Source organism: Leptonychotes weddellii, chromosome 7 (assembly GCF_054177405.1).
Source record: "Leptonychotes weddellii isolate Sample4059 chromosome 7, ASM5417740v2, whole genome shotgun sequence".
Taxonomy (NCBI): domain Eukaryota; kingdom Metazoa; phylum Chordata; class Mammalia; order Carnivora; family Phocidae; genus Leptonychotes; species Leptonychotes weddellii.
Window position 1 is genome coordinate 86,272,804 of NC_138375.1, and position 10,666 is coordinate 86,283,469.

A 10,666-nucleotide genomic window follows, 5' to 3' on the forward strand; every position below is an offset into this window, starting at 1 on the left:
AAAAAAAAAAAAAAGAGTACAGTATAGAAAGGGAGAAAAAATAACTTCACAGTGGAGAAACCTGACAAACTCTACCTCAAGCCAGTGGATAAAAGAAAACAACAGTGGTAAGTCATGTTGATAGTATGTACCCTTGATATGATGTGATGACAATGGCACTTTATCTCTGTTGTCTTCTTCCTAAAACACATTAGCCCAATCTAATTATGAGAAAAATATCAGAAAAACCACAACTGACATTCTGCTAAATAATGTACTAGTAATTCTCAAAACTCTCAAGAAGATCAAAAACAGAACATCTGAGAAACTGTCACAACCAAGGGGAACCAAAGGAGACAAGACTAATACTAATCAGGGTAGGGTGCCTGGGTGGCTGTCGGTTGAGTGTCTGCCTTTCGGCTCAGGTCATGATCCTGGGGTCCTGGGATCCAGTCCTGCATTGGACTCCCTGCTCCGCAGGGAGTCTGCTTCTCCCTTGGACCCCCCTCTCCCTGCTCGTTCTCTCTCTCTCTCTCTCTAAATAAAATCTTAAAAAATAAAAAAAAAAAAAGACTAATCAGGGTAATGTGGTATCCTGGATGGACTCCTAGATCAGAACATATTAGGGAAAAATTGAAGAAATGTGAATAAAGTATGGACTTTGGTTAATACTAATATATCAATACTGGTTCATTAATCATGATAAGTGTACCATATTAATGTAAGGTGTAATAATAGGGAAATTGGGTATGGGGTTAATGGGAACTCTCTGGACTATCTTCCCAATAATCCTATAAATCTAAAACCGCTCTAAAATAAAAAGATTTTTTTTAATGAAGTGAAGGCATTGGAAAATAAACTTGAGAAAATATCCTAGAAAGTAAAACAAAAAGGGAAAGAAAGTAAGGAAAGATTAGAAATTTAATCTGAAGAGGTCTAATATTCAAATGATAAGTCCAGAAAAAAACTGTAGGAAGACAAAAAGGAAGAAACTGTCAAATAAAATACCTCAGAACTGAAGGATATGATCTCCAGGTGGAAAGGGCCCAGTTAGGGCCCAACAAAATGAATGAAAAATCCTTATCAAGCCACATCATTGTGAAATTTCAGAATACCAGAGTGGTTTACAGAAAGATCAACCCATTTCAGGCTGTAACTGCAGCCCCCACCTTTCCCCTACACTCCTGGCCTCCCCATCCCATCCTGCTCTTTTTCTCTATTCTAAGGCATTCGTTTACTTTACAACCTTCTAACTTTTCGTATAATGTATTTATTATATTGTTTACCATCTGGAACAACTCCTCCCTCCAAGAAATTACGCTTCACGAGGGTACATGTCTTGTATTTTTGTTCACCAATATATTCAAAGTATCTTGAGCAATGCCTGCCACAAAAAATAAGCTTATTACAGACTTAGTGAATAAATACAAAAGCTTCCAGAGAGCAATAGCAGGTCACATACAAAGGACTGGTTATCATATCTGTCATTGGACTTCTCAGTAGCAACACTAGAAGGTGGAAAACAATGGAATCATGCCTCCAAAATTCTAAAAGTAAATTATTTACAACCCAGAATTCTATATTTAGCTAAGCTATCAATCACGTTTGAGGGAAAAATTTTAAAAAACATGTCTAGACAGGCAAGAATCCAGAAATGTTCCCTCCCCTTTAGTCTTTTTCAGGGGCCCACTAGAATATGTACTCTATCAACATGAGGGAGACAACAAGAAAGAGGAAGGGCTGAAGTCAGAAACAGGCTATGCAACACAGGGAGAGACAAATGCAATGCACAGATGATCATACAAGGACACACCTCAAAGAAAGCTGTGCAACAACAGGCCTAGAGAGCAATGAATGAAGATGGATGCAGGGTGACAAGCAATTACAGGAAAGATGTTGCAAAACAAACAACAGACATTTTAAATCTACCAAAAGGGGATTTACATATCTTGTCTGAAGGGTTGTTAATAAATTAAAGATATAAAGGACAGGGCGCCTGGCTGGCTCATTAAGTGGAGGGTGCAGCTAGCTCTTGATCTCCGGGTTGTAGGTTTGAGCCTCATGTTGGGGATAGAGATTACTTAAATAAAATCTTAAAATATATACATTTTAAAAGATACATCAAAAAGATATAAAACATACATTCATAAAGATACATAAAAGGTAGATATATAGAAGAACTAAGGTAGGGGCGCCTGGGTGGCTTAGTCGGTTAAGCGTCTGCCTTTGGCTCAGGTCATGATCCCAGGGATCTGGGATCGAGTCCAACATCAGACTCCTTGCTCAGCAGGGAGCCTGCTTCTCCCCCTGCCTGCTGCTCCCCTGCTTGTGTGCTCTCTCAATCTGACAAATAAATAAATAAAATCTTAAAAAAATAAATAAATAACTAAGGTAATTATAAACTCTAGGAAAAAAACAAAAAATTATATAACAAAGAAATAGCACAATATACCTGGTCACCTATACATATTATGCATATACTTAAATGATGTAAACACTAAATAATGATTTAACTAAAAATTAACATAGAACTAATCTGCAGATAAGAGGTGAGGAAAGTGCAGTGTTTAAAGGTGGAGGCTTGTGTAACAAACCTAAACTCTCATCTTCTATAATAGGAAATTGGTAAATAGTAGCTAAAACTGTGGAAGGATGGGGAGATAGCTGTATAAGTAAGCAGGTTATTTAAAAACCTAGAGGTGAAAAAGAGTTGAACAAAAAAATAAATAAAGAGCTGAAGAGTCTAGTCACTCTACAAGAGTGTTTCTCAGCAAGGTTCTGTAAGAGAATGAAGCCTTAATGCCCTAAGGCATCCACTTTATGTAATGAATTACCTTCTTTCCTATGCTTTTTAAGTATTACTAGTTTTAAACCATCCAGGAGGTAATTAAGGAAATAGTAACGCAATTTACGTTCTGGATGAGGAACACTGATTGAAAAAGGCTGCTTTTGCAGAGTGGAATTCAGGAGAGAGGATTGGGGCAAAAGATTATTGCTTTTCATTTTAAGTCTTGTAGTCTTATTTTACTCTTTAAATTATGTACAAGTATCCCTTTGATAAACATTAACATTACATTAAAAAATATAATAGCAAAAAGTAGTAAAGGAACTCTGAATATAGAACATATTAAAAACATAAAGCACAGGAATTAGAAAATCTAGAAATAGTCTCTCATCAGAAAAAAATAATTTTTCTAAAAAGTATGGAATTCATGAAATATCTATTTATAGAGTTATCTCTATATAGCACACTGTACTAACTAAGCATTATGTCATTTGAGGTGCCTAAAAATGTATAGAAAAGATAAGATAAATAAGAATCCAACAATTTATATAAGATATAATACAAATACTGTACATGAAACCTTTTAACATGAAATTTGAAGCTGCACATACTTTCCATTTCATTCAACTAAGATGTACTTACTGTGCCAATAATCTAGCACATAAAGAAGACACAAAAGGAATATAAGATATACTCCCTATTCTGAAGAAGTTTATGTGTACGTATGATAACCTATTTTATTTAGGTAATATTTTTACTCACCTGACCATTTATGTACTCTCAGATTTACAATCAAAGATATACAATATTTACTTTACAAAAAATGGTTTTAAAAAATGTCTTCATGATTTAAAAAAAAGTGGCAGCAACATAGAAGATTAACCAGAAAACCAACAAAACCAATAGTAAGGAGACTCCTAAAATGGTTCAGATGAGAGATGATGAGGGCCTGAACTGACACAGGACAGAGCAGATGGAAAGGAGATTAACAGAAAAGTGGCTAAAGAATGGGAAATTCTGGAGAGTGAAAGCAAGGGAGAAAAAGCTAGGATTACTGCCAGGTTTCCATCATGGGTAACTGGGTAGACAGTGGTACCACTGACCATGACAGGCGATACAGAGAAGAGCAGGACTGAGGGAAAACATGAGTTCACATTTGGACTGTTGTTTGCAGTACCTTGAGAACATCCTGGGGGAGATGTCCAATAGGCAGTTGAATATAAGGATCTGGAATGCAGGAGAGAAGTCTGAGATAGATAAAAGATTTGGGAATTGGCAGCACATACCTGCTAATGGTTGAGATCACCTAGGAAGAGAATACAGAAGAGGACAGGAGCCTGACATCAGATAACTAAAGATCACAATTAATGTTCCTAAAGCCCCTCTGGATAAAACTTTGCCCAGAGTTATATGTACTTCTATAGGAAAATAGCCAATATGTAATGTTAAATGACAAAAAATCAAACTGCAAAACATCATGCACAGTACAAACCCATTTTTACAAATAAGTTGTTTTAAAAAAAAAAGTATTAGCAAAGGCACAGAAGAAAAATATGGAGGGCCAACACCAAACTGTTAATAATGGTATCTGTGATTATGCATGTCTTTCACATCCACATTATGTATCTCTATAGTATTTTAGTTTCTTTCTGTTTTTCTTTTTCTTTTTTTTTTACAAAAATGTACTACTTTTGTAAACAGGGGAAAAGATAATTTTGTTCCTTTCCTAAAAAAATTATAGTGCATATCCTTACAATATAAAAAAAGATAATAAAAATCTGTTAGAAAAATACATTGACACTGGACTATAAATTGGCAACTAATACAAACAACTAATAAAATTATGAAAAAATACACCACCATCTGTACTATCAACGTAATACGAAGTAGAACACTTACCATTTGTTGCCTACTGAATCAGAATACAATTTTTCTTTTTAGCAATCTCTACACCCAACATGAGGCTCACACTCACGATCAAAAGTCGCATGATCTACCAACTGAGACAATCAGCCACCCCCACAATTTTTTTAAATAAAAGTGGTCAATGTTTGTAAGGGTATGACAAAAACAGCATCTCAGATACTGCTGATAGGAAGTACACTGGTATACCCTCTCAGAAAAACAATGTGACAACATGTATCAACAGTCCCAAAGAGAATCCATTTGATATAACAATTCTCCTTTTTAAAAATTTAAGAAAATCCAAAGCAACTGAAAACATGCAAAGATATTTCACTAAATCATTAATTGAAACCATCTAAACACCAACATTATGACACAAAAGAAAATTATCCAGGCATCCAAAGTAATTCTACTTCTAGAGAAACATTAGCACTTGGGCGGGGGGGGGGGGGGGACACATTATCAAGAGCTTTCAACTTGCAATGTTTGTAATAGTGCAAAATTTCAAAGAACCTAACAGTGCATCAATACAAGAATAGTTAAATCATCTTTCTTAAACTGGTCGGAAAACCCCTGGAAGACCCAAGAACTTTTTAGGAGGTCAGTGGGGTCCTTCCTTTTCCAAACACCTATGTATGCAAGGCTGGATTTTCTTAATGTGCTTTAGTGTACAATATAGCACACCAGATTGAAGGGAGAAGCAAATATGAGAATCCAGCTGCCTTCTATAAAGCCAGACATTAGTGATCTGCAAAAATAAAAAACAATGCTACCCTTCTCACTAAATTTTTTAAAGAAAATATATTTTTCAAGAATATTATTTAATTCAACATGTGAAGGGTTTTTAATGCATAATTTTTAGAAATTTTCTGAGTTTTAACTTCTAAAATACTAAATATATTGCATTAGAGGAAAACTCTTTTAGTCCTCAATAATTAAGTTTGTAAAGGGATCCTGAGACCCCACTGGGTTCAAAAACTGTGATACCATCATATTATATAACATTGGGATTATAATTAAACAGGAACGGAGCTTTATTTGTCATGTAACTGTTTCAAAAGATATTTTGTTCATGCGTTACTTGTATATTCAAACATAAAGTTATACTTATGAAGCTTGTTTTAAAATATGAGGAAACACTTAAATTTAAGCAAGAAAAGCAGGCAATCCAACTCTATATAATATCTCATCATCATAATTAAGAAAATGCCACGAGAAAAAAGACTGGAAGGTAAAAGTCAAAATATTAACTGCGGTTGATTATCTTTAAATGGTGGAATTATGGCTTATTATATTTTCTTAATCTTTATTATATTTAAGATCTTCTTTCTGACACTAAGCATGCAGTTTAATATCCACGGGAGAAAAAAAAAGGCAGAAATTGGGTGGAAAATTATATATAGTTTCCCTGGATCAAACCATTACACTTCTGCCAATTCAGAAGACAACAAGCTCAAAATAATAATTTAAGGAACCTAAATCGACCAACCAATTTCCTATTTTGTTAAATGAAAAAGATGAACTTATCAAATGTATGGACTGATTTCCATACCAAACTAACAAGAACACTCAGTCTGGAATAATTTGCAATCACTGTAGTACACGTAAGTTAATATTTTAAAAGTTAGGTCATCTTTTAGAATTTTTCAGAGGTACCAGAGAAAAGGTAGAGAAAAGGAACACCACCGCATCCTTCTGTCCAAAATGATGAGAAAATGCATCAGTGCCAGAATGGGGTTTACGAAAGAGCAAGGGCGGTGATGACAGATTCTGCTGGAGCCAAGTCCTCCCAGCGCAGAGACTATCTCCCCGCGGGAACTACAGTCCCCTCAGGCAGGCACAGCCCCTCCCCTGGCGGGACAGGCAGCCCTGGGGGCGCTTCTCCCTGCGCCCGCCGCGGCCCCCGGGGCGCTCCCCGGCAGCCCCGAGCACTCGGGGCGACTCGAGGCGGCCCGGGTGGGTGGGACCCGGCAAAAAGCCGCCGAGATTGCTCTCCCTGCCGGTTCCGGCCCTCCAAGCTCTACCGAGGGGACTCGAGGTTTGAGGATCGTGATTCCCTGTTCAACTCTAGGGGCTCGGAAAGAGAACAAGTCGGGGGCCCAGGCTCGGCCCCTGGAAGAAACGGAGGGCCAGACCCTGCGCCCAGGTCGGCGGGTCCAGCGGCCACCCCGCCCCCTCCGAGACTGCAGCAGGGGTGAGGAGAGGCCAAGTTGCCTGTTAGTGGGGGCTCTTACCTCCCCACACCCCTGAGGAGCTCTCTGGGGACTCGATGCGACGTCAAGCAGAGAAACGAAGAGCGACCCCGGCCGGGAGCCCCGGGGGTGTGCTACGTCAGCTCAGGGTTTGTTTTCCCCCCCTCGACCTGTTGGGGGGGCGGGGGGAAAGAGCAGAGAGCGCAGGCGCAGAAGAGGCTTTCCTACGGCTCACACACCCCCTCCCTCCGCGTCCACGGCCTCCGCCGAGTTCCGAAGCGCCTGCGCGCTGCTCTGCGGGGTCTGGGCTGTGGGTGCCGGGCTTCTTACCGGAAGTGGCTGGGAGGGTTGTGGGGTAATGAGGCAGCTTGAAGACCGGCTTCAGATGGGGACTCGGTTTCCCACTAGACGCCTGAAAGCCGGAATCGGGAGGCGAACTGCGTCAGTGTCCGGCTTCCTTTGCCCTTCGTTGACCTAGCCTCAGCTTCCCCCGCCCCCAGCCTGCAGCCTCCGCAGCCGGAGCGGCGCAGCGGCCTGTACTGGACACGCCCGCCGCCGGGCAGCTAACCAAGCCTGCTCTCCGCGCTGCTGTCCTCCCAAAAAGCCTTTTTATTTCATGCTGGTGTTACCACCCCCGTTTTTCTCCCGGCAGCAACAAAAATGCTCCCACCCATCCCCTAGTTTAAGCCCTCCAGCTCACTGCCTGTTCCCAACGCTGCGGCCCTTCCCTCTCGTTGTTTTAGTTCTGCTTTTCTAACAGTGACCACAAGAACAGCTGCCTCCCCGCGTCTAAGAACAAAAGCTAACCAACTGGAGAAATAAATGCTACTCATGTGATATATATTTTGTGCTTGTTGAGCTTTACTATTTTTACCACAAGTTTCCTATGAATTTAAATGAGGGGAGAAGAGATAATCTGTATGGGGTGAAGAATCCATCTGTTTCCAGAAAGTTTTGCCAGCTCATAATTCATACCAGTCTTAAAATGTCAAGAGTTAGGGGCACCTGGGTGGCCCAGTGCGTTAATTCAGGGTAGGTCGTGATTTCAGGGACTTGATCCCCAGGGTCCTGAGATGGAGCCCGGAGCGGGGCTCCTAGCTCAGTGCAGAGTCAGCTTGAGATTCTCTCTCCCTCTCCCTCTGCTCCTGCTTGTCCTCGCGCGGGTGCTCTCTCTCAAATAAATCTTTAAAAAAATTTCAGTTATAATATATCAGGAGTATTTCAATCAGATGTGATTTATGGTGAAAGATTTGAGAATTGGTTCAAATTCTAAATCTGCAATTTGCAACTACAGTTTGTGATCTTTCGAAAACATAGAATCTATATTTTTTTCTCTAGCCTTGATTTTACTAAACTCCGAAATGAAATTGTGTGGTTTTAGTGCAACAGTAAAACTTTTATTGATAGCTTAATTTATTGAACATCTACTATATGACAGTCACTGCTTAGATGCTTTGCTTACATTATCTCATTCAATCCTAAGCAACTCTACCAGGTACAGTATGCATTTTCTCTATGTGTTAGGGGTTATTTACAGATAAATAAAATGGGGTCACTGACCTTATGGAACCACCATCTAATAGCAGAGACTCGCATATACAAAGGTATATTTGGGATAGAAGTATTTATATAGAACTATTCATATAGTATAATACATATTTATATATATATAGTGTGAGGACAAAGAATAGAAATAGAAAACACTGAGACCTTAGAGATAAATAGGAAAAGTATACACATGAATGGTCAATTCACAAAATAGGAAATTTCAGTGCCTACTGCATGTTTTACTAATGTTCAAACTCATTAATAATGAAGACAAAAGAGATATTATTTCCAGTGGATCTAATTAGCCAGTTTGTTTAAAATGTGAATAAACTCCATTGGTGAGGGTAGAGTGAAATGAGCACTCATCCTGTTGGGGATATAAATTAGGACAAAGATTTTGGAAAGTTATTTGTCAAATCAGATCAAGAAATGTTCACATGACCTAAATTAATAATTTCCCTTCTAGAAATTATAAGGACATATTCCAGAATACAAAGATTTATATGAAATAACATAAACAAACCCCCCCAAACTGGAATGTCTTTCACATACAAATGCAATTGTACTTTTTATCACATTTATTTGTTTATGGATGTTTCCTCTGTGCAGTGTATTATGCTAGGAGTTGTAAGGATTACAAAAACGGATAATTCATGAAATTTGCCCTAAGAAGTTCACAATTCACTGTGTCATTCTCTTATTTACTAACACAAATAATTGAGAGGTTGCTGCAATATAATAAAATTACAAGCTGTTTTTGGAGTTGTCAATTAAATTTCCTATGATTTCCTTTGCTGATTGAAATGAAGAAATCTGCACATGAAATGCAATGTCAGATAAAAATATTAATGGAAAAGAGTCATTGCAAAGTTTGAGTAATAATTATTGAAAAACTCCATGTATCATACTTGACCTCTAAAGATCCCAATTTATAACTAAATGGTTTTGATTTCAGGAAAGCATCCCAATTGTAACATATTCAGCCAATTTATTCCTTAGACTTTAATCATTGCTTGGACCATAAGCATTTTTTTTATTATTTTGAAAGGTAACCAGAATCTTGACTATTTTAAGAGGCTTAAATTCCACAGTAATATGAATTTACAAAGCTGTTCCCTTTTCATTAGCAATCTGGATGGAGAAAATACCAGAAGCAAATGAAAATAACAATTACAATTATTCATTTGTTTGATGGCTGGTCTTACACTAACAAGCAATTTTAGAACTAGGGGTTCATTGCTCCCAAATACAGAAAGTGACATAGAACTGTTAACCATTAGTATTTAATGCTACCTAACCATGTTAGAATACCCAGGTTACAAGGAAAAGAGCTAATTTTTTTTTTTAATTATCTGCTTAGGGCCACTTAGATCAGCTATTTGGAGCAATGTCACTAATTAAGAAATGGTTATAGTTTTCGTGACTATGAGAACTAATTTTTTAAAATGCATAGAAAAAGTTTGGAAGGAAATCCACTAAAATACAAGCTGATTATCTTTAGAAGGTGAAATTATAGTGATTTCTCCTTTTTCTTTCTGGTTTTTTATATTTTCCAAGTGTTACAATGAGAACATATTACTTTAATAATCCCAGGGGAAAATAGAACACTTTAAAAAAGTATTTCTAAATTTATAATTGAGTCAACCAATTACTTTACATTCCTTATGCAATCAATACATTGCATACTGCATACAGTCTACAGCATGACTGTGGGTCATTAAGAGTGAAATAACCCAAAAGGATGTATAAGCACTTGTGTCTAGATACTGTCTTAGGGGTGGCAACAAGGTACAGTTATCCCCGGGGCTCATATATGATAGAGCTTCAACATAATGACACAGGTTCTCTTAGCGAGGAAGTCAGAATTCTTTGCCAAGTATTTCTAGTTCTCTCTTCTGGGCATATGATGGCAATGTATTTCTGGGCCCCTTGTGGTTGAATAGGGCCATGTGACTGATTCAGGCAAGTGAACTGTGAAAAGTGAGTGACATGTGTTTTTCTATACTGGATTCTTTTTTTTTTTTTTTAAAGATTTATTTATTTATTTGAGAGAGCGAGAATGAGAGAGAGAGAGTACATGAGAGGGGTTAGGGTCAGAGGGAGAAGCAGACTCCCTGCCGAGCAGGGAGCCCGATGCGGGACTCGATCCAGAGACTCCAGGATCATGACCTGAGCCGAAGGCAATCGCTTAACCAACTGAGCCACCCAGGCGCCCCTATACTGGATTCTTTTTACCCACCAATGTAAGATATTCTAG

General features: G+C 38.3%; 1 protein-coding gene across 5 annotated transcripts in view; it reads right to left on the bottom strand.

The window, feature by feature from the left end:
- ZFYVE16 (zinc finger FYVE-type containing 16) overlaps positions 1-7,343 on the bottom strand; it is a 50,279-nt gene extending 42,936 nt beyond the window's left edge. For 2 of the 5 annotated variants that reach the window (XM_081826670.1, XM_081826667.1), the window contains exon 1: positions 6,904-7,102. The gene's annotated coding sequence lies outside the window, so the exon portion shown is untranslated. Of the gene's footprint in view, positions 1-3,941; positions 3,992-6,903; positions 7,109-7,191 lie in introns of those variants that run through there. The other 3 variants (XM_081826669.1, XM_081826668.1, XM_081826671.1) reach the window with 3 other exon arrangements.
- Positions 7,344-10,666: the final 3,323 nt, after the last annotated feature.